Source organism: Staurois parvus, unplaced genomic scaffold, assembly GCF_062004578.1.
Source record: "Staurois parvus isolate SC_StPar_1 unplaced genomic scaffold, SC_StPar_1.0 ptg000099l, whole genome shotgun sequence".
NCBI classification, from domain to species: domain Eukaryota; kingdom Metazoa; phylum Chordata; class Amphibia; order Anura; family Ranidae; genus Staurois; species Staurois parvus.
In genome coordinates, this window is record NW_028317895.1 from 222,227 (window position 1) to 247,022 (window position 24,796).

Genomic DNA, 24,796 nt, shown 5'->3' on the forward strand with positions numbered 1-24,796 from the left:
AGGAAAAGGCCTAGGACGCAGGAGAATATAGGGAGGAAAAATCACTAGGACTCAAGACTATAAAGGGAGGAAAAGGCTCTAGGACTAAGGAAAATACAAAGAGGAAAATGCTCTAGGACTCAGGAGAATACAAGGAGGAAAAGGCTATAGGAGTAAACAGGGAGGAAAAGGCTCTAGGACTAAGGAGAACACAGGGAGGAAAAGGCTCTAAAATGCAGGGGAATATAGGGAGAAAACCACTCTAGTACTCAAGAGAATACGAGGAAAAGGCTCTAGGACTCAGGAGAATACAGGGAGGAAAAGGCTTTAGGACTCAGGAGAACACAGGAAGGAAAAGGCTCTAGGACTCCGGAGAATACAGGGTTGAAAATGCTCCAGGACTCAGAAGAATACAGGGTGGAAAATGCTCTAGGACTCAGGAGAACACAGGGAGGAAAAGGCTTTAGGACTCAGGAGAACACAGGGAGGAAAATGCCCTAGGATGCAGGGGAATATAGGGAGAAACCGCTCTAGTACTCAAGAGAATACAAGGTGGAAAAGGCTCTAGGACTCAGGAGAATACAGGGAGGAAAAGGCTTTAGGACTCAGGAGAACACAGGGAGGAAAAGGCTCTAGGACTCAGGAGAATACAGGGTGGAAAATGCTCTAGGACTCATGAGAATACAGGGTGGAAAATGCTCTAGGACTCAGGAGAACAAAGGGAGGAAAAGGCTCTAGGACTCAAGAGAATACAGGGAGGAAAATGCTCTAGGACTCAGGAGAATACAGGGTGGAAAATGCTCTAGGACTCAGGAGAACACAGGGAGGAAAAGGCTCTAGGACTCAGGAGAACACAGGGAGGAAAAGGCTCTAGGACTCAGGAGAATACAGGGAGAAAAATGCCCTAGGATGCAGGAGAATACAGGGAGGAAAATGCTCTAGAAATCAGGAGAATACAGGGAGAAAAAGGCTCTAGGACTCATGACTTTGCATTGTATTGGTGTTGTTCTGTCACATGTTCTGTCCCCCTTTGTAATGTACAGTGCTGAGTGAACTATCGGCGCTTTATAAATACTGTATATTAATAATAATAATAATGAGAGTACAGGAAGGAAAACGCTCTAGGATTCAGGAGAATACAGGGAGGAAAGGCTCTAGGACTCAGGAGAATACAGGGAGGAAAAGGCTTTAGGACTCTGGAGAACACAAGTAGGAAAAGGCTCCAGGACTCAGGAGAATACAGGGTGTAATATGCTCTAGGACTCAGGAGAACACAGGGAGGAAAAGGCTCTAGGACTCAGGAGAATACAGGGAGGAAAATGCCCTAGGATGCAGGGGAATATAGGGAGAAACCACTCTAGTACTCAAGAGAATACAAGGAGGAAAAGGCTCTAGGACTCAGGAGAATAGAGGGAGGAAAAGGGTTTAGGACTCAGGAGAAGACAGGGAGGAAAAGGCTCTAGGACTCAGGAGAATACAGGGAGGAAAAGGCTTTAGGTCTATAGAGAATACAAGGAGAAAAAGGCTTTAGGACTCAGGAAAATACAGCGGGAACAAGCTCTAGGACTCACGAGAATACAGGGAGGAAAAGGCCCTAGGATACAGGAGAATACAGTGAGGAAAATTCTCTAGGAGCCAGGAGAATACAGAGAAAAAAAGTCTCTATGACTCAGGAGAATACAGGGAGAAAAAGGCTCCATGGCTCAGGAGAATACAGGTAGGAAAAAGGTCTAGGACTCAGCATAATACAGGGAGGAAAAGGCCCTAGGATATAGGAGAGTACAGGGAGGAAAAGGCTCTAGGACTCCAGAGAATAAAGGCAGATGAAAGCTCTAAGACTCAGAAAAATACACAGAGAAAAAGGGTCTAGGACTCAGGAGAATACAGGAAGGAAAAGGGTCTAGGACTCAGGAGAATACAGGGAGAAAAAGGCTCTAGGAATCAGGAAAATACAGGGAGGAAAAGGCTCCATGACTCAAGAGAATTGAGGGATAAAAAGGCTCTATGACGCAAGAGAATGGAGGGAGAAAACATTCTAGGACTCAGGAGAATACAGGGAGGAAAAGGCTCTAGGACTCAGGAGAACACAGGCAGGAAAAGGCTCTAGTACTCAGGAGACGACAGGGAGGAAAAGACTCTAGGACTCGGGATAACACAGGGAGTAAAAGGCTCTAGGACTTTGGAGAATACAGGGAGGAAAAGACTCTAGGACTTTGGAGAATACAGGGAGGAAAAGACTCTAGGACTCAGGAGAATACAGGGAGGAACACGCTCTAGGAGAAAAAGGCTCAATGGCTCAGGAGATTACAGGCAAAAAAAGGGTCTGGGACTCAGGAGAGTACAGGGAGGAAAAGGCCTAGGATGCAGGAGAATATAGGGAATACAAGTAGGGAAAGGGTCTACAACTCAGGAGAATATAGGGAGGAAAAGGCCCTAGAATGCAGGATAATACATGGAGGAAAAGGCTCAAGGACTCAGAAGAATACAGGGAGAAGAAGGCTCAATGACTCTGTAGAATACAGGGAAGAAAAGGATTTAGGATTTAGGAGAAAACAAGTAGGAAAAGGGTCTTTGACTCAGGAAAATACAGGGAGGAAAATGCCCTAGAATGCAGGAGAATACAGGGAGGAAAAGGCTCTTGGACTCAGGAGAATACAGGGAAGAAATGGCCCTAGGACGCAGAATACAGGGAAGAAATTGCTCTAGGACTCAGGGGAAAACAGGGAGAAAAAATGGCTCCAAGACTCAAGAGAATACAGGGAGACTCTGAAGAATAAAGGGGAAAAAAGGCTCTGTGACTCAAGAGAATACAGGGAGAGAAAGGCTCTAAGACTTAGGAGAATACAGGGAAGAAAATTCTCTAGGACTCGGGAATGCAGGGAGAAAAAATGGCTCTAAGACTCAAGAGAATACAGGGAGACTCTGAAGAATAAAGGGGAAAAAAGGCTCTGTGACTCAAGAGAATACAGGGAGAGAAAGGCTCTAAGACTTAGGAGAATACAGGGAAGAAAATGCTCTAGGACTCGGGAATGCAGGGAGAAAAAATGGCTCTAAGACTCAAGAGAATACAGGGAGACTCTGAAGAATACAGGGGAAAAAGGCTCTGTGACTCAAGAGAATGCAGGGAGAGAAAGGCTCTAAGACTCAGGAGAATACAGGGAGAAAAAGGCTCTAGGACTCAGGAAAATACAGGGCGAGAAAGGCTGTAAGACTCAGGAGAATACAAGGAGAAAAAGGGAGAAAACCTCTCAAGTACTCAAGAGAATATAAGGAGGAAAAGGCTCTAGGACTCAGGAGAATACAGTTAGGAAAATGCTTTAGGACTCATAAGAATACAGGGAGGAAAACACTCTAGGACTCAGGAGAATACAGGAAGGAAAAGGCTTTAGGACTCATGAAAATACAGGGAGAAAAAGGCTCCATGACTCAAGAGAATAGAGGGATAAAAAGGATCTATGACTCAAGAGAATAGAGGGAGAAAACATTTTTGGACTCAGGAGGATACAGGGAGGAAAAGGCTCTAGGACTCAGGAGAATACAGGGAGAAAAATGCTCTAGGACTCAGGAGAACACAGGGAGGAAAAGGCTCTAGGACTCAGGAGAACACAGGGAGGAAAAGGCTCTAGGACTCAGGAGAATACAGGGAGGAAAAGGCTTTAGGACGCAGGAGAACACAGGGAGAAAATGCCCTAGGATGCAGTCAAATATAGGGAGGAAAACACTCTAGGACTCAGGAGAATACAGGGAGAAAAACTGTCTCTAAGACTCAAGTGAATACAAGGGTTAGGGACTTTTTTAAAAGCAACATTTTTGCTACAATATAGTTGAAGCTGCTGAAATGCATGTTAGTGCATTTTTGCTGTGTTTTTGCAGTGTATTGCATTTTGCATTTTTATTCTTCCCAACAACAAACAAAATTCCACTTCAATAAAAAAAGAGCTGAACAAATGCAAAATGTGCCAAAAACACAGGTAGAAATACACAAAATTAACTGCAAAAAGCACTGCGAAATGGACAAAAAGCAAACTGCATAGGTGTGAACGGAGCCTTAATCCAAACTGCTTTTATCAGCACTTCTAACACCTATGCACACTTTCTTTTCCGACAGATGCTCTTCAAATGGTCCTGTTGGTGTAACCAGGGCCATGGATAAGGGGGTACCACCAGTCCTCCTGTATGGGGCCCAGGCCACCAGGGGGGGCCCAGGCAGCTAATTAAGTTGCAGTTGTGCATAGGGAGGGTGAGTGGCATGGTGAGAATGCAATTACTGGAACCAATCCCCTGTATGGCTCTCTCTGCAGCAGCTGAAGACTGGCGTCTTCTCCTCTCCGTCCTGCTGACATTCAGCTGCTGCAGAGAAAGCTATACAGGGGATTGATTTCAGTAATTGTTCCCCCGTTGCACAAATCACCTCCATGTGCACCATACATTTCCCCATGTTGCCCAGGTCCCTCTGTGTGTGCCCACCCCCATAGTGAGCCTAGGTTCCCTTCTCTCCTTCCCATCGGTAACTGCAAACTTACAATAGGATCCTTCAGGATGATAAACACGAGTGATGGGTACGGATTACACAGTGTTCATTCATAACTGAAGCATAGTGAACTCTTTTTTTTTGTGGAGGGGGCCCTTTCAGGTTTGATGTATGGGACCCCGTGGTTTCTAACAGCAGCCTTGGGTATAACTAACGCTCCAATTTAAAGAATTAAGCCAAATATAGAGTACCATAATTATTTTATGTATTATTAATGCAGCGCTGCTTCTTTTTTAGATAAATACCTTCATAAATAGAGCCACACGTTTTTATTATGTTGCCCTAGCCATGCACCTAATGATTAACTAGTCTCTCGGCTTTTTCTGCATATGACCTCTGCAGAGCGTACATTAACCCTTTTTCCTTGACTTCACAGGAGAAAAACGGAGCGCTATATTTGACATTTAGCCTTGGGCAGGGAGGAGATTGGTAATTAGTTTTGAAGCAGCGAGGTCATTAGAGAAGTGGGAATGATGCGCTGGACTGGCTGTCAGTGTAGTGCTGCGCTGGCCCCGTAGTCTCTGTAGTGCTGCGCTGGCCCCGTAGCGTAGTGCTGCGCTGGAGAGGTCCGATCCTCGTGCTGTATTGCAGGCATCCCATTGGCTCGCTCTCTCAATGAATGTGTATACAAGGCAGAGCTGAGCAGTGTGCTCACTAAGTGCTCAGCACAGACAACGTCTGCAATTCCCAGGTAGCTCCACTTGCTGCGAAGCTGTAGACAGATCTGAAAACTTCCAGGCTACAGGAAAACTATACTGGGGCTATCATGGACAGCAACCTACAGGAATGAGCCTTTTATATGGAATAACTGAGACTGCACAGGGAAGGAGCAGCATCATCCTCTGGATCCAAAGGGCATTCCATCATTTGTGTTTGTGGATGCAGCTAAGAATGAGGACTGTGATCAGCAAGTGGTAATCCTAACATGCATTTAGGACTTCCCTCTGCACCCTCACTGCAATGGTAAGACTCATATCCTTGTGTTATACTATATGTTTCTTATTGCTGCCTACTCAACTGCAGCATCTTCTGTCAACTATAAGATCTCATGTATAGGAGATCTCATGCATTTGTTTGCATTATAGCTAGTACACTGTATTTTTCTCAGTAAAATAGACTTTAATTGCCTTTTAAAATCCAACTAAGTCACAGAAATGTAACATGGAGCCACAGGGTGCTGGCATGTGGGTTTTGGAGCACAGAGAAACAAAAGTAATTGCCTAAAGGAACCAGTCTGGTTTGGATTCTATGATATCTTACAGGTATGGAATTTGATGGATTGCTCTGGGCAACAAATTACTTTTTCTCTACTGCAATTTTCAAACTCAGATACAACAACAAAATGTGCTGGTGGTAATACCCCAAACATGCCTCTGAACGCTGGCGCATGCCCAGTGCCAGTGGTCTGTTAAGGCAACTTTACAGCTCCTTGAATGCTGTTTTTAGTAACACAGTTTGTGCTTAAATTAAAATCTTGTGCCAGTGATTAAAAAAAAAAAAAAAAAAAGAAAGGCGGAATTCAACAATCTTCGTATTTCTGCAGTGAGATCTCTAAAAGCATCTGGTGTCAGGATTTGTGTCACTGGATAAATAGCTAGAAAACAGCTGAGTATCAGCAGGAGTCAAATCTACGGGAAAAGAATCGTAATGAGCATCTCTAGTTCTCCAGGAACAAATGTAGGATGATTAAAAAATAAATAAGTAAATATATATATATATCTATCTATCTATATACATAAGTATATTTATATATGTATATATATATTTATTTCAGATACTTATATAGCGCCGTCAATTTACGCAGCGGTTTACATATGTATATTGTACATTCACATCAGTCCCTAACTCTCAAGGGGTGTACAATCTAAGGTCCCTAACTTACATTCATACATTCACATACTAGGGCCAATTTAGATATGATCCAATTAACCTACCAGCATGTCTTTGGAGTGTGGAAGTAAACCGGAGTATGCGGAAGGAAACCCACGCAGGCACAGGGAGAACATGCAAACTCCAGGAAGGTGGTGTCATGGTTGGGATTCAAACCAAGGACCCTAGTACTATATATATATAGATATATATATGTATATATATATATATATATATAGTTTAATTAATATACACTCACCGGCCACTTTATTAGGTACACCTTGCTAGTACCGGATTGGCCCCCCTTTTGCTTTCAGAACTGTCTTCATTCTTCATGGCATAGATTCAACAAGGTGTTGGAAACATGGAAACATATGGATTTTGGTACATATTGACATAAGTTACTGTTGCTTTTCTATCATCTCGAACCAGTCTACCCATTCTCTTCTGAACTCTGACGTTAACAAGGCATTTTCATCCACACAACTGCCACTCACTAGATATTTTCTCTTTTTCTGACCATTCTCTGTAAACCCTAGAGATGGCTGTACGTGAAAATTCCAGTAGATCTGCAATTTTTGAAATACTCAGACCAGCCTGTCTGGCACCAACAACCATGCCATGTTCACAGTCACTTAAATCCCCTTTTCCCATTCTGATGTTTGGTTTAAACTTCAGCAAGTCATGTTCAAGTCAAGTTTAGATGCATAAATGCATTGAGTTGCTACCAAGTGATTGGCTGATTGGCAATTTGTGTTACCCAGCAATTGAACAGGTGTACCTAATAAAGTGGCCGGTGAGTGTATGTATATGTGTGTATATATATATATATATATATATATATATATATATATATATATATATATAAAAATAGAGACATGTGGTAACCTGCTATCAAGTAACATACACAGTCATCTCTATGCAATAACGGAACAGCACAATAATCTACTCAGTTTATATAAGTACAGCACTGTTTCTGGATGGAGGTTACAGTATTACTTGCTTGTTTCTCAAGGTTAAGCAAATTATCAGTGTGCGTGAACTGTAGTCTCTATAAACAGGTCCTTCTTTTCTACAAACTCATAGAGTGCAAACTACTGAACCTCTTTGAACAGAAAACACCTGCAGACTTAGAAGATAGTGGAAAGCGCAGTGATAATGTGAAGATTGCAGTCACTCATGGCAACCAATCAGAATTCCCTTGCTTGTGGTCACACCACTTAAGAGATGATTTTGGCTGCCCGATTTTATACCACATGATATTTGATCCTTGCACTATACCCTAACAAGTCCATTACAGATTTAAAGAAGTTTGTAAGGATAGAAATAGGAGAGCCATCACTGTTGTAATGAATGTTAAATTTTTAGGGTTGTCATTCTTATCCTTCTTTCACTTTTGAGTGATCTACAGACCTAAAACAAGCCATGTGCAAATTGAATGTAACCAGTGTTTCCAGAGTGTAAGAGATCACATACAGTTGCCTGGAAAAAATGTTGACAAAATGTCTAAAAAAATTTTTTAAGTTTAAAATAAATTATTGGAGGGACAGACCCTCTATCACAACCAACACTCACTTATCCTCAACACTACTGTTGTTCATTATATATATATATATATATATATATATATAATATATTATGTATGTATATATGTGTATGTGTATATATATATATATATATTATAATATATATATATATATATATATATATATATATATATATATTATTTTTATATATATATATATATATATATATATATATATATATATATAATACTATATATAAATATAGAGAGAGGGAGAGTTATTCTTTATATATTTATATAAATAAAAGTACTATTTCATTGTTTTGTTGTATTTTATCAAACATTCTGTTTAACTTTCAAATTCTGACAATTGTTGATGATAGTATAATGAAGAATTGGTAAAAAAAAAAAGCCCCAGTGGGTCTAACTGATCATTGTTTGCGCATTATACTCCATATGGTAGTGGAATTGTGCTTTACTAGAAGTTTTGCAGTAAAAGCTTTTCCTTTGCCCTATATCGTTGTGAGGTTTTCTACAATTAAATTAATATGATGTACTAATTCACCATTATAGCGAATAACAAAAAAATATACAATATTACAATCCAGATTGTTACCAGTCTTTAGGAGTGGAAATATATTCACATTAAAGTTGTGAGAAGGTTTGTCATGTACAATCCAATTGCAGTAGGTCCTAGTGAGTGTTTACAATTCTGTTGTTTAAAGCAGAACTTCACTCTCTCAATCATCATTATTTTTTAATCCTTATGCTGTTAGCATTAGTAAATGAATAGGAAAATATATCATATTTACTTGTTTTCAGCTTTTTTTTTTCTTAACATTTCTTAGTTACTTCCCATATTTCATGCTTAGGCAAATGATGTCATACATCCCAGGAGTCTTCAGGAGGGGTTTTCTCAGTTAAACACATCCTCCTGTCTGCATACCTGACCTAAGGGCAGATGGATTCAAGGAAGTAAATGCTACATGAATCATTTGCCCTTACTGAAAATGGCCACAGCCAGAAATGCTAGGAGGTGTTTTTAAAAGTAATATCTCAGCAAAACAAAGCATGGAGACATGGGTGGATGGGGGTGTTTGCTTTGAATATTTAAAATGAAGTAAATAGCACTTTTAGTGCTCGAATTCCACTTAAAATATATAAAATATCGCACCAGAACCAGTGTACCCATTTAGGTCAGTCCACCAAAAACTGATATTTTAGCTCTTGAAAGATGATGGAAAATTAAGCCACCTACTGGTTTCTTCAATCTGTCATGGACACTGGTGGGGAGATCCCTGTTCTAAATTTTCTTCCTTTTTTTAAATTGATTTCTTAATATGGAGAAGAGAACAGGATGAGTGAGAACAAGCAAAGGTAAATGGGAACACTTAAAAAGTCTAAAGGTGGGGAAAGAAGATAGATATAGTAGCTGGAGTCTAAGAAGACGAAGGGTAAATTGGCTACTTGTAACTAAAATACCAGTTTTTAGTAGGAAAGCATTTAATTCCTCATGGACACTTTTCACTATAAACTGGCAAAATTATTTTGCGTTTTAATTGATTTTAAACTCAAACCATTCTAATTTTAGCACAATAGGCACACACCTTCACTTATATACCAACTGTAGCATATGTACAACTGATGTAGTATGTGTGATGTATGGTCACTTAGTTGTGCTACATCAGAATAATACATTGCTTCTCTGTACATGAACAATCAAAAATGTACATACCAATACAAGTGTTTGCAATATATGTAGGGTATGTGTTTACTGGTGCCACTGTTGTATGTCATTTTTATAGCTGGTGTCAAAAGGTTCTGTTTGCATAAAAATTGACTTTGTATTGGTAGTATGTGAATTTCATAAGACACAGCAAAGCCAAACCTTCAAATGCACACAGGTGCTTTTTTGACTACAGTATACATTGTAGGCATATTTCCATGACCTGGATACACAACTGCAATGTACAGCCAACCTTAAAGTGGTTGTAAACCCTTACATATACCCAGTGAGGTGACTGCCCTCATTTGAGACACAGAGATGAGAAAAATTATCCTATATAAATTAGTTGTACCTGTTAATCTGTTTCATTCCCCTGGTTACATCCGTTCAAAATTGTTTCTAAAACTTGTCTGAAAGTAAAAAAAAAAGGGGGGGGGGGAAGAGCTGAAATTAACACTCTGCACAACTCAGGAGAGCTCTGAGAGCTGATCATAATGAAGATACCCCCCCCCCACACACACACACACACACAGCACACAGGAACAGAGCTGAGGCTGAAAATCTGCTGGAGGTCTCTCCCCTGTCACCATTTTTCTCTTGGTGTCAGAAAAACTTGTAAGAAGAGATTCATGATAGCACTGATAGCTCTGATAGCAGAGGAAGGATATAGCATAAAGAAATAACACTTAGTCAGGGGCGGACTGACCATTTGGAAAGTCGGTAACTGCCCGAGGGCCCGGGGTCAGTAGGGGGCCCCATGAGAGGCCCCTGGTACCTTTTCATGGGCTTTTTTGAGTTTGGCCAAGGACACAGGGGCCCCATGATACCCTATTGCCCGGGGGCCCCATGAATTCTCAGTCCGCCCCTGCACTTAGTACACTGGATTGAAACAAGAACACACTATAGAGGTATATACTTTGTTCATATATCATGTCTAAGGCTTACAACCACTTTAATAATGAACGGCTGTATGCTCCTGTACACTGTTTTATCCCTCTACTTCCATAAACCCACACAGACTGTCTGCATCCAGAGTTGTACTCCTATACATATGTGCAGGTTTATGCAAGCAGTGGCATAAACCCACATAAGTTGCAAACAGCTGTTCATTACTATAGTCAACTGTACATGGCAGTTGTGTATCCTGGGCGCATCAATATATCCCAATGCTCCTATGTGCAAGGTGCTGGTAAATTTAAGCACTCCAGTCATTTTAAAATGAATAGATACATTAATTTCAGGTCCTAGAGCTCCTTACCCATATCTCCCTTGCCTTTAGGAGCACCCTGGGAGTCCTGAAATAAGGAGCTCTTCAATACACAAGAGTCAACACCGGTAGCGTAAAGGGATGGCCTGCCTTCTCCATCATTCCCATTGATCATTGAAGTGATCTTTTATACTGAGCAACCAATAAAAGATATTTGAGGGGATTTGCAAGCCCCGAACATTACCAGACGATGTTGAAGTTCATAATTTAGAGGGTTTAAGCCTTCAGGTACTGCATGTTATGCATGTGGTCACTTGACGCTTTGCCACGTGATGATAATTTTTAAAGCCTCTTGAATAACTGTCTCTTTGGTGATCTACAAAATTATTATTATTAGGATTTTTTTTTTTAATTACCATATTAGAGATTACATATCTACTGCTCTTTTGCAAAAGTTTGAAGCCAGTGCTGGGAATGGGAAGGAAGTAATATGGCCATTGTAATTGGTATAAATCAATGAGGCTTATGTTTGCGGTGCCATTTTATGTACTGTTTTCTTTTGTCACAAATTGTTCTTGTACATTCAACAAATAGTCTCTCCTAAGGGGATCTACCTGTATGCTTAATCCTCTATTGTTTAGTACCACTTGCACTCCTTTATCATGGTACTTCCTGTTTTGTAGACTTTTGCAATGTTTCAGTACGCAGTAATGTCTGCTTTACTGTATTGTTTTACAGCCAACTGTTAAAATTATATTATGTTTATCTTTGGTTATAACATTGATGTTTATATGATTTGACTAGCTGGCTTTTCCCTATAGTTATGGATGCTGGCATACTTTTTCTGCTACAAGGAGTCTATAAACAGGCGTACCTCGGTTTATGAATGCCTCAATTTACGAGTGAAAATCCATTGAAAATAATGCCTCAGTTTATGAATTTTTTTTGCAATACAAACAGATTAATTGGTTTTCAATGCATTTATGATTTTTTTTAACCATGTCCCTGTACAGTACTATGCCTTAAAAGTGCACTTTATAAAGAGTTTTGGACAGATTAGACTTTTTTTTATTATTTTCTGACCTCTGGAACGAATTAATTGGTTTTCAATGCATTTATGAATTTTTTTGTAATCGTCCCTTTATGCCTTTAAAGTGCACTCTATAAAGAGTTTTGAACAGATAAAACTTTTTTGACTTTTTTCTGACCTCCGGAACAGATTAATTGGTTTTCAATGCATTCACAAATAAATGTGTAATCATGTCCCTGTACAATATCTATGCCTTTAAAGTGCACTTTATAAAGAGTTTTGAACAGATAAAAGACTTTTCTTTTTTTTTACTTTTTTTGACCTCCGGAACGGATTAATTGGTTTTCAATGCATTCCTATGGGAAATCGCGTTTTGATTTACGAATTTTTCGCAATGCAAACAGTCCCGTAGAACAAATTCAATTTGTAAACCGAGGTACGCCTGTAGTTTTCATATACACCGACATGAAGACAGGACACTTTCATGGGTTTTAGTAAATGTTTCTCCTTATCAAGGTTTCATTATATATAAAAAAAAGGGGTTTGTTTCTTGTTACTTAAAGCTGAACTCCAGGCGACCAGCTAAGTACACAAATGAAAAACATAAAAGAGAGCCAATTTGTATTTATATAGTGCTGATAATGTATGCAGTGCTTTACATATTGTACATTTACATCATTTCCTGCCCTCATGGATCTAATAATCTAAGGTCCCTAACTCATACTTGGGCCACTTAGCCTACCATCAAGAAACCCTCTCAAGCACATGGAGAACATGTAAACTCCATATAGGTAGTGTCCTAGTTGGGATCCAAACCAAAGACCCTAGTGCTGTAAGGCAGAAATGCTAGCCACTAAGCCACTATGCCATCCATTTGTATTTCTGTTCATATAGTTCAGAGATTTATACTACTCTGTCACATATCATATTCCTGTCTTACAGGGGGAAGGGGGGGAACCCGATTTGTTTTTTCTGCTGCAGTTCCGTACCACTTACAGGTTGTTCTCCATCTCCACCCTATGACTAGATAGCAGCAAACTAATGAACTCATGTCTCTGTCACCCTGTTCTCTCCTTCTATCTGCATGCTTCTTCCATTGGAACACAACTGATGTGCTTGCTCATGCTACCTCTTCCTATGTTGATCTTTATATTTTAATACACATTTATTTTACTTATTTTGTGCTGAAGTAAAGGTTAACCACTTCGCGCCCGTAGGACGTGCCCCCAAACGTCCTCAGGTTGAAGTGGTTATATCGGGACCATGGCTGCAGCTGCAGTCATGACTTCAGTATCAATCTTTGCAGTCAGCGATGCTGAATCAAGATGCTCTAGAGCCACTGGATCACTTTTACATGTGGCGGAAGGCCCCCCACATCCCTCTGCTGCCTTTCTGGGCTCTCCAGTTTCACAAGGGAGCTCAGGACTGAAACCAGTGGTTCCGCCCGCTGACCATAGAGATGAACAGGGGCTGGAACTTCCCCGATAATCTCTAAGGTCTATGAAATTGGAAGCAACAAGGATTTTGTCACTGCTGGTTTTAGTTGGTTGTTTGCAAGCAATTACCAGCTTGTAACAGCATCTGATGCAATTCTAAGGGCTTTCAAACTCAATTAGTTGACTTAATGTTGGGAATAAAGAATATTCTCATGAACATTTTTCTACGAATGTTTGATAGAAAATCTAACTCTATAGCCAGATTAGGCTCCGTTCACACTAGTACAATTTCAGATGCAACTTGAGTCGCACAGAATCACATGACAATGGAAGCCACATTATTTTTAATGATGCCTGTTTACATTGAACCCAACCCAGCAAAAGTGCAATTTTAGAAAAGCTTTCGGTACTATTTTGGTGCGATTGCAGAACAATTTTGGCCCCATTGAATATGCAAAGCACATCCAGGTTGCACTACATAATCACACTGAAAACTGGATCGCAGCAGTGGGAACTTTAGGTTAACATAGCACTGAAATCCAAATGATAGAGGAAAACAATTTGTCAAATTACACAGTTGTTTGGCAGCACATGTGTATAACCAGCACTGTGGTTGGTCAGCTAAGACCAGACCTCTGCCTATCACTGATGTAGGAAGACCTAACAGCATTAGGCATTTGTGACCTGCCAATCAGCAACCGGTGTGCTTGACAAAATGAGTTGGACTTAACACTCATTACCCTCTCACTTGAAATAACATTATCAATTCTTAGTATATAATAGCAGGATAGGATTTGTAAAAACAGGAAGACTGTCTGATTGAATTGCTGGGTGAACACTTTGAAATGATTAAAAGTGGAGTTCATACATTATTTCTAATTCATATTCCTCCAGTGGATAATAAGCTGATTTGCAGTTTATGGAATTTAATGTTGGTGCTGAATTTCAATGGCATTAATGCATATATTAAATCTGTCAATTCCATATCTGCTAGTGAGTTACAGATATGAGCCGGTCTTTTTCAGTTCATATTGAGCAAATAGTACTTTGGGCTCTTCAATTTTCCTTCTTTGGTTATAAAAAAAACAGATAAACAGATAATGCTACTATTAATATAGAATGCTGCATCACTCCGCAAAACACTTCAGTTCGGGATTGTCCTCACAAGCATCTTACCTGCAACTGCTAATGTTTAGCAAAGCCCACACATTCTTAGCAGATATCATAGAATGTTTATAGCAGAACAACAGTAAAAATAAAAAAAACCAAATGCAAATAAAAGTATAATTTGATGCAATACTCACCATTAATTCAGATCTGCCTCCGTAGTACTTCTTTCAAGCCACAAGATGTTGTCTCCGGGTTGAATAATAACCAGCGCCACTCAGATTACTTTCTCTGAGCCCAAGATGTCATGTGCCCACACCTATCCTGTAACTTAACAGAAAGAGAGCAGTAGCATAGGGTGATGAGCTTGTCTTTCTATCACTCTGCTTTCTCCTCCTATCAGCATGCCCCTTATCAGTGCATGAACTAATTGGCTAATTGTACTGTTTCTTCCTCCCACACTTTAAACCAGCCTTCACTAAATAGCGGACCATTGTCTGGACCCGGACCCAGTGACAGTCTTTGCCAGCCAGCAAGCCAACCCCCAGCATAGGTTTTCCTCCTCTGCAGTCATTGGTTTCTAGTATTGCCTGGATCACAACACCCAAGGATGTCACATGCTTTCCCTGCCCCTAGTATCATGGGAATAAAGTGAATCTTTATTTCACTTGTTGCCACCTCATCCCTTTAAAACTGAACACATTAATTCCACAGGTTCTGAGGCTAATTTAATGCAGATAAGGCACTAAGTGAGTTTAATTACCAACTTAATCAGCCAGAGAACTTGTGTAATTAATATGTGTTCGGTTTTAATGGGATGAGGTGGCAACCCTATGGACCTCCTTGAATTTTAATTCAATACCCCTGCTCTAAACTCTGCTAGAGGGAAAACAAGTGGCTGATATTAAGTCCAATTGAGATACTTAGTTTAAAACCAAATTCAGATATTTACAGTTGAAAATATATTTACTGATGAATAAAACATTTGTGTTTTTTTTATGTCTAGCTAGAGTTCAACTCTACACAGTTCACAGAAGCATGTACTGTATATGTCATAATGCAATTGCTTTTATTTTTTGATTTCACTGTCTACTAAAGCAAGACTATATCTGTTCTACCAATGATTTGTATCTGTTCAAACCAGCATAATCCTAGTACAAACAGATTCAATTTGATCACCTTTAGCCCAATGTTCCCCATTGAGATCATTTATCTCTGTGCTGAGCTTGAACACAGAAGTCAGAACTTACTGACACCTTACTGAGCACAGAAGGTATTTAGGTGTTCATTTCCATCAAAAAGCTAAAAAACAACAAGCGATAAGGAGTCATGTAGTCATTCCGGGAAGACAGCAATTGCTTGTTTATAGAACAAGTAGAGTCTAGATTAAGGTACCCTTTATCCCATACACTATGAAAGTCACATTTCAGGGGAACAGATAAATACACAGTTGAAATAACTCAACATTTATTGTTTTTATCTGCAAATGGACCATCATTTCACATAGCCAATACTGTAATTTGAACACCTTTAGTACATAGCTAGGTAGTGGACAATAAAGTTATTTTCTGCTTTAGCACTTCACATTCCTATGTTACCTCTCCATGTTCAGCCTTTTTATTGTACATTAAGTCAGGATCATCACCTCTGTCCGGTGAGTAGGGAGCCATCACAGGAAGAAATAATGCTAAGCCAGGAAATACCAAGGAGTGATAGTCTCGGCTAGCAGAGATACGTGTCATGATAATGCCTTCCTAAAAATTAGGAAGCCTTTGGTTGATAAAGTGTAAAAACAACTAAATCTTTCCTTTTAAGTTTTGGATAGAGTAGGAAAAAGCTAAAACTCCTTTTTGCTACGTGCGTCACCTATGTCTCCATATCTCTTATTTACCTCCACCAGAATTGCAACAGGAAGTAAGAGGAAATTTCATCTAGATGAGAATTCCCCTATTGGGGCTCATGCACATGGCCAAAAAGGAGCCATATAGCGATCAGAGCATACATAAGCACTTTTCTGGAATTCTCAGCTGCTGTGTAAAGCTGCCTATAGACATTAATGCGAAGATGTGGCACGCAACATCAGTTAGAAGTTATGGTAGGCACACGTAATCTGCATTCAGCCCTTAGACATTTGTTACTGGAGCATGTGTCCCCACTGGAAGATCTCCTCTCATCTCCTTGTGTTTTGGTGACAGCTCTAAAAGTTTATGTTTCAGGGGAAATGGTCACAAGTACCAATGGAGAGGAGTGAAGCTTCCTAGACAACAATAGAAATCCGAGAGGAACTCTAATCCTGCCCCACTCTATATAAAGAAGCTAACGTAAGAAAATGGTTTGGAGTATGGATACATAGTAAGAGAGTATAAATATATTTATGTATCTGTTCATCTGGAGTTCCTCTTGTGATGGGCTTTTTGGTTTCTGTTACCATGGTTTAAAGGATTATATTGTCTGATTTGCTGAATGTTCGATCCACTGCAAAAGCTTCTTAACAAACTATTCTTGTATAGTGAATGCAACTACATTAACTTAGAGGTCAATGGCTGTGTAATGTGTTATACAGTTAATTTAATTTCTTCCTCAGCGCAATAATAGGAGCCCATCAAACAATAAGATCTTTAAGAGACAAAGCATCAAAAAATAAGTTGGATCATTTAAAGTGAGGCTTCAATGAGAACATTTATGTTGAACTTGGAGGAATACAGTGGGTGGAATTCATAAATGGTGTTTTGGATACTTTTTAAAATTCTATCAGGCCACTGCACTGAATTGTCAGTGCTTTCGCCCATTTCATGTACCTGTCAGAGACAGGTACATGAAACTGAGCCTAGTACTGAGGTTGGATTTTTCCCGTCTTCCACAGAATCACAGCTGAGCTATCAAACTTTGTTCTCTTATGCAGGTTATTAATTGCAGTTGCATTGTCCTTAACTGGTAATAAGGAAATACTTGCACTGTTGGACTGGCCATAGACAGCTTGAATTCTGCCCGATTCTGTAAAAATTCAAGCCCTGCAAGCATCACTCGGGTCAACAAATGTCAATTTAATAACCAAATGAGCAAGTTGGAAAATTATTAGCCATGACTGCATCTTATCAGATATAGTCACTTTGCAGCAGTGCCATTATATTCAGGCTACCGAGAGTGATGGGGATGCCTGAATATATTACAGCCAGCAATGGAGATTCCCCCATCCACACTGTTTAGTTTAGATGGGGGACTTTATAATTTTCTCATGTTTAGTCTATACAGGTAATTAAAGATTTTTGTTACTGAGAAATTTAACAGCTTGTTTAAAGTAATCTTATTAGTACAAGCTACAAAAACAAAACAAAAAAAACTTTTCTGTGGGTTATCTCATTAGCAACACATTGATTTTATTGTGTTTCATATGAGGTGAATGCCAAAAAGTAGTTAAATCCAGTATCCCAGGAATTTAATTGCCTGTGTAGTCCTAAGCTTAATAGGCCTTGATGAATAGAGTACTATAAATCGAATGCTGTTTTCAAATGTAACGGTGTATTTTTGATTGAGTATCATTATAAGGCTGTCTATACAATAATAGATTATTGGACAACAAAAATTACAGAAATGCACAAGAATCCTGGTCAGAATGATGGTCTTACAATGTGGTAGAACTGGGTTCCAAGGACACTGTCTTGATTCAGTTTATACATTTTCTTTTGTAAATATAAATGTAAATGTAATTCAAGTGCCTGAAACGTTTTTTTTTTTCATAGTCTAAAAATATGAGTAGCTATGTAGTCAGCTGTCATCATTCTGATTCAATTTGGCTTCGACCCATTGGTCCTATGTTGTGTACTGTACTAGAGACTTTGTGGTTGATTTACTAAAACTGGAGAGTGCAAAATCTGGTGCAGTTGTGCATGGTAGCCAATTAGCTTCTGTTTCAATAGGTGTACAATGGCCCAATAGAGCCTCAATGGCCGTACTGTAGTAACTCCCATCGTAGGCGAGGCTCACAGATACAAAAATATCCTATACAACAATGATATAGACAGATATTAAATCAAATCCCAGGGTGCCTAAGCTCAAAAGCTACAATCCTCTATATCAGGCACTAAAAAGAACAATATTATATACAATATATCCAGAACTTGCAGTAAGGCTTCAAGCCATTAGAAGGCCAAGCGGTCAAGAAGATATACAAGAAAGGGGAAAAAGGTAGAAAAGATCAAAGAAAGAAATAAGAGCATTAGCATTAGCATACTGCTACTTTTACAATTTCCCCTGTCCAGTTCTGCCCAGCCGGGCACACTCCCTGACATTATCTGCTCCCAAGTTCTTTGCTCCCACACACAGCAGAGGATGATCACACAGGCCCCGAGGCCATACGGACCAAGCTACAGGACCCGCAGAAGAATGTTCAGGGTAGACTCCATTTAGCCCCCATGTGTTCGGTAGACTTCAGTGATAAAAAAGAAAGCCATCCAAGAGGCGCTCAGACTTTGATATGAATTTACAGTAGTGAGAGGGCAAAAACATTTGAAGAGCCCACTGGCTCTGGTTAAGCTGTTCACGACAGACCCTCTAGTGGGTACCCCAGCAAGTTACCAGATTAACATGGAAAGAGCACCAGACCAAAAGATAAAAGAGTGAAAAAAAGACAGCATGTTTCGGAAGTCAAAAGAAATCCCCCTTCATCGGGGCTTCAGTTACAAATGAGAATCTTGAATGGACTTAGAGTAAAGCTTTCTGATGTGAATCTGTGCAGGAAAGCTGATTGCTGGATAAAAAGAGTTTCATGCTCATGCAGATATTTCTGGACAGTAATTCTAATCCAGCAATCAGTTTACCTGCAGATTCACACAGGAAAGCCTTACTTTGAGTTTATTCTAGGTTATCATTTTAACTGAAGCCCTGATGAAGGGGGAGTTCCTTTGACTCCTAAAATGCATTGGCTGTCTTTTAGCACAATACCAAAAAATGAACTTGGACTCTTTTACCTATTGGTCTGGTGCTTCTTCCATGTATGCACATTTTTTTTCTGGTAACCCACGTGGTCTGTTACAACTTTCCCTGGGAGTTCATCCCTGCCAAGAGCTCTTCAAGGCAGCTACAATTTAGGATTACATCTTCATACATCAGGGTTATCCAGCTCCCATACCTTTTTTCTCCGTGAGCCCCACCCACAACTTGTTATATATGGGTGCCAGCTCCACTCATGACATCACAACAGGAGGGTTTCTCTAAAAGGAAAGCCAACACCTGATTAAGTTCTTCTTTTTCTATGCCATAATGGCAAGGGAGCCACCTACTGGCAGGCAGGATAAATGCAACTGTCTACAGGCGGGGGACTCTAATGTGAACAGGGAGGTTCTGATGTGAAGGGAGGTCTCTGATGTAGAGTGGACTCCTGATGTGAATGGGTAGTGAGGACTCTGATGTGAAAGGTGGGCTACTGCTGTGAATGGGAATCTTAAAGATGCTAAGTTTTCACTTCTTTGCTGTCTAGATTGCGAAGTAGGCACTGACTATTTTATAAAGTAAGGCTGAAAAGCTTATTTCATGAAAAACATTTATTTATTTTATGCTTGTGCTAAGTGTTACATGTGCCTGTTAGGTTTTATTTAACAATACCCTTTAAGACCCTCCAATTGTTAGCACAATCTGGCCACACCCACGATTTAGTGTTTGGATTTATTGCTAGACACATATTTTGTAGGGGGATATAAAAAATGTACTCATGTAGGTGTCTGGGATGAGGCATGGATTTCCTTTGTTGTAGGCTAGGGCCCAACTTATGACCTTACATACAGACCAGCAGCATTCAGAAAACACCCCTAGTTTATAAAATCGTCCTTAGACAGGATATGAACAGAATGGCTTACGTACTGTGTAAAGAGTGGTGGAATATGTTAGCACTATATGAGTGAGTTAAATAGTCTGTCTGAGCATGTAGACCAGCTGTTCTCTGATGAAAAGAAAGTGAGAGGCTAACTGAGAAGTACGTAATACAAAATGTGCCTGTTAGGTGAAACTGGGATCCCATTATTCAAAGACCAGTTATGACATCCTCTCATGTAGGGCGACCATGAAGTCATCTTTCGGACTGAGATGTTGACCAGTTAGAACATTATCAAAAGCATGTTCATGAAGACTTTGGCCAAATGCCAAAATAAGTATAGTTTAAATTTTCAGATGTGTATTGTTCATTTATGTTCACAGCATGACTCATTTGGTGTACCAAATTCATTTAGAAACCTAGTGCACAATGTCTCTTATCAAGCCGACTGACAAGCTGTCAAAGGAAGGTTTGCAGAGAATCTTTTAAGTGTTGGACCTCATTCATATGGGGTGTACAAAGCGTATGTCTGGGAAGGCTGTATTTACCAGCAGGGAGATGCCCAGGTGTTCCATGCATTCCCATACAGGTAGTCCCATTGATGTCAGTTGAGACACAATAACACAGCTGCTGCTCCCATTTTGAAATCTGTGTGGGTGCGTGTCTCAGAACATACATGCAGCCATGCACACCTGCACCCACATGGATCTCAATTGGGAGCAGCGGCAGTGTTCCATGGTGTCACAAATTTTGACAGGGGTTATAACCACTCTATCCAAAATGAAAAAAAAAAGTTTTGCCTATAGTTTAACTTTCACCAATAGAGAAAATAGCTTAAAGCAAAGTTCCACCCAAAGGGAGAAGTTCCGCTATAAAGATTAAAAAACCAATGTTGGTGAAGCGCTTCACATAAAGAACTAAATATATAAAGTAAAATGATATAAAAATATAAAATGCATATAAAGTGACCACGCTGTATTGAAAGATACAAATGACTAGTGCTAAGTATTCCCCCCCAAAAAAATATATAAGTGCCAAGTGCTGAGAGTGCAAGACAGGTCATGCGTTTGCTGACTAGATCGTGCCAAAATACAATATATGCAATATATACACGTGTATATGGATCACGATATACACGTGTGGCATGCTAACACACATCATGATTGGAGTGAAGAATTGAAGCACTGACATCGCGGTGTTTGCACATGAAATGTCAAGCACTAGTTATTGCACTTTATTGTAGATTTTTATCTTTAACCAACATTTATATTCATACTGAGCACCTGTCACTTTCAGTTAGAGTGTGCAATGTCATTGTGTATTACTTTTACTTTGCATATATTGTATTTTGGTACGATCTAGTCAGCAAACGCATAACCTGTCTTGCACTCTCAGCACTTGGCACTTATATATTTTTTTGGGGGGGAATACTTAGCACTAGTCATTTGTATCATTCAATACAGCGTGGTCAATTTATATGCATTTTATATTTTTATATCATTGTACTTTATATATTTAGTTCTTTATGTGAAGCGCTTCACCAACATTGGTTTTTTACGTTATACATCCTGTAGTATTGGGAATAGGTGGTAGCAGCTTGCATATATTTGGGGTTTTGTTTGTTCATACCAGTGGAGCGCAGGGGGATTATTTTTATATTTGTTGTCCGCTTTAAAGATTGGTCCCCCGCTCCCCATTAAGGATTGGCACCTTTGGGGAGCGGGAGGGGGGAACGGGTATCCAAATTTGACAGGTACCCGCTCCCGCTTCCACTGCGATCGCCTTGGCAATCTGAAACGGAAGTTGTCCTCCTACCCTCCCTCCCTGAATTCTTGTGGGACACGTGACAGGTCCCAGACAGTGGGGCCATTCCGGAAGAGCAGAGCTACTAGCGCATGCGCAGAGGGCACCCGGCTGTGAAACCGCAAGCTGTCACAGCCGGGTACCCACACTGAAGATGTCGGTGCCTGGAATACAGGACGGTGAGTTTTTGTAGCTGCTGACTTTTATTTTGTTACAGAGTGAGTGGAACTCCGCTTTAACACTATAGGCTAAGAACATTCAACCAGCAGGAAAAATAATGAGGGAGACTTCTGCACTGGGAACGAATCTCCAGCTGCAGTGGATAGCAAAATATTTCCACTGCTAAATGTGACAGCATCCTTCTGGTTGGCAAGGAGTACCCGTGGTGTGTGTTTATCAGCCATTGGCTTTTTTTTTTCTTTTTGTGAATGAGCAGGGGCACTATCATAATCGTGTGTGTGTGTGTGTGTGTGTGGGGAGGGGGGAGGGAGAGTTACAGTAACTGCTCGCTCCTTTATTTTTAAAGGGGGATTTCAAGTTCCAATAAGCCCCCACAACCACCAGGCCAGAAGGCTCTTTTCCTCATCAATATGGGGATAATGCAGGGAGTCCTCCCTGGCTAGGTACCCCTGGTATGTGGCCTGGTTGAGTTTGGGGGGGGGACACTCATCCCCTCCCTTTCTTGGTCACCCAGGCTGCATGCTCAGATAAGGGTCTGGACCATACTTGCTATGGATTTTGGGGCAGATCTTGTCCATTTTTTTTTTGTTCTTTGCATGAGGTTCCCTCGTAAAATCCATATCAGACACCTTGGGGTTTATTTACTAAAGCTGGAGAGTCCAAAATCAGACTCCCTTCTGCATAGAAACCAATCAGCTTCCAGGTTTCATTGCCAAAGCTTCATTGAACAAGCTGAGGTTAGAAGCTGATTGGTTTCTATGCAGAAGGGAGTCTGATTTTGGACTCTCCAGCTTTAGTAAATAAACCCCCAAGTGTCTGGTATGGAATTTGGTGGAGACGCTGTGCTGTTTTATTTATTTATTTTTATTCATGGGCTCCTCCTTAAAATCCATACCAGACCTAAAGGGCCTAGTATGGATTTTGGAGGAGACCTCAGTGGGTTTTTTTTTTGGTTTGTTTCTATTTTTTATTTTACTATCCCCATTGTTTGTTTACACTTATCTGTCAGTCAAAAATCCCCGGCTGACAGCTAAGGCTCCATTCACACTTGTGCAACTTGTCATGCAACTTTGGACACATAAAGTTGCATGACAAGTTGCAGCCCATTGTTTTCAGTGACACCTGTTTGTATGTATGCGACTTAACGTTGTAGCGACTTTGAAAAGGTTCCTGTACTACTTTGATGCGACTTGAGTGCCAGAGAGTGTAAAGTCGCATCAAAGTGGTATCAAAGTCTCATCAAGGTTGCACTCCAAATTCACACTGGAAATCGTGTGTCTTTGGAGTCACACAAGTGTGAATGGAACTTCAATGTGTCGGGCTGGGATAAGTCACTGGCTGTTAGGATGCGGAATGGGTGCCGACTCCCCAACTGTCAGGAGGAAGCTGTCACATTTAGGAGTAGTAGTAATACCACTGCTAAATGTTTCACTTCACACTGCAGTTGGAGGTTCGTTCGGCAGAACACCTATATGTTTGGCTGTTCGCACAGAACTCTTCATAGACACAGTAGACAATACAGGAGTCTCCCTCATTATGTCCCCTGCTGGTCAAAAATGATTGGGCTATTTTCTCTATTGGAGAATGCCCACTCTCATGGTTGAATGCTTTGGTGCTATTTTTCTCTAAGAATTTAATATAAGGGACTGTTACATTTATCAATCGAAAGGCAACAAGTAAACTGTTACACGAATAATAAAAAACTTTTTGTATGCTTGCATGAATATGGAAACATTCACAGGTCAATTCACAGTTTTTTTTTACAAATAGACCCCTTACTGTATGGTCACCGGACCAAGATGTGGACACTGGTTGAGGATGATTCTCCGGAATAAGGATGCAATCAAAAATAAATATCAGATACCACTTTATCCAAAAGTAACAAAAAGGTTTTGGCTCAGAGTTCAATGCTAAATAGACAGGGACAACCATAAAATGTGACAAGCGCAGTCTTAAGCAGCGTAGTAGAGACATTGCGGAAGTGTCAGCGTGATCTGCCTCTTTAATATGAACTTGCTATTCCATTTTATTACTTGTTAAGATAGAAGACTAATAAACTGGCGGCACCTTTCTGCCCTGGATGTCTGGCATCACAAGTGAAAGAAAATGGCATCACTTGACTTCTTGGCATTTCTGGGAAGCGTCATGTTTCCATTAACCTCTTCACAGTCTGTGTACTGAAAATGCAACATGTTTTGACTCGTATGGAAATCTGCTCTTCTGAATACATGAACTGTATTTCATGTAAACAACAGCAGAAATACTATATAAACAACGCATGAATAAAAATTGCATATAAACAACAGAAAAAATATGTTTCTAAAGTGGTTTTACAATTTTAAAGGAGATAAAAGTAAACAATATAACATACCTGCAGATAATGGCAGTTTTATGTTACCAATGTCATTTCATTTTTCCTTTTTATAAGCATGGAAATTGGACAGATGGAACAAAATCTTTATGATATCAAGGGTTCTATTTATGCATATTTTCAAAAAAGATTCACACAATTTTCGCCTAAGTTTCCAACATTTTTCTAACTTGATTCAGTTGGATAAGTATGTTAATCCTGGTTAAAAAGTGGAACACTAAATTTA

The 24,796-nt window shown here is 40.0% G+C and overlaps 1 protein-coding gene across 3 annotated transcripts in view; it reads left to right on the forward strand.

Moving 5' to 3' along the window:
* Positions 1-5,124: 5,124 nt before the first annotated feature.
* HTR4 (5-hydroxytryptamine receptor 4) overlaps positions 5,125-24,796 on the forward strand; it is a 637,984-nt gene continuing 618,312 nt past the window's right edge. The window contains exon 1 of one of the 3 annotated variants that reach the window (XM_089671102.1): positions 5,125-5,473. The gene's annotated coding sequence lies outside the window, so the exon portion shown is untranslated. The remainder of the gene's footprint in view (positions 5,474-24,796) is intronic. The other 2 variants (XM_089671101.1, XM_089671103.1) reach the window with 2 other exon arrangements.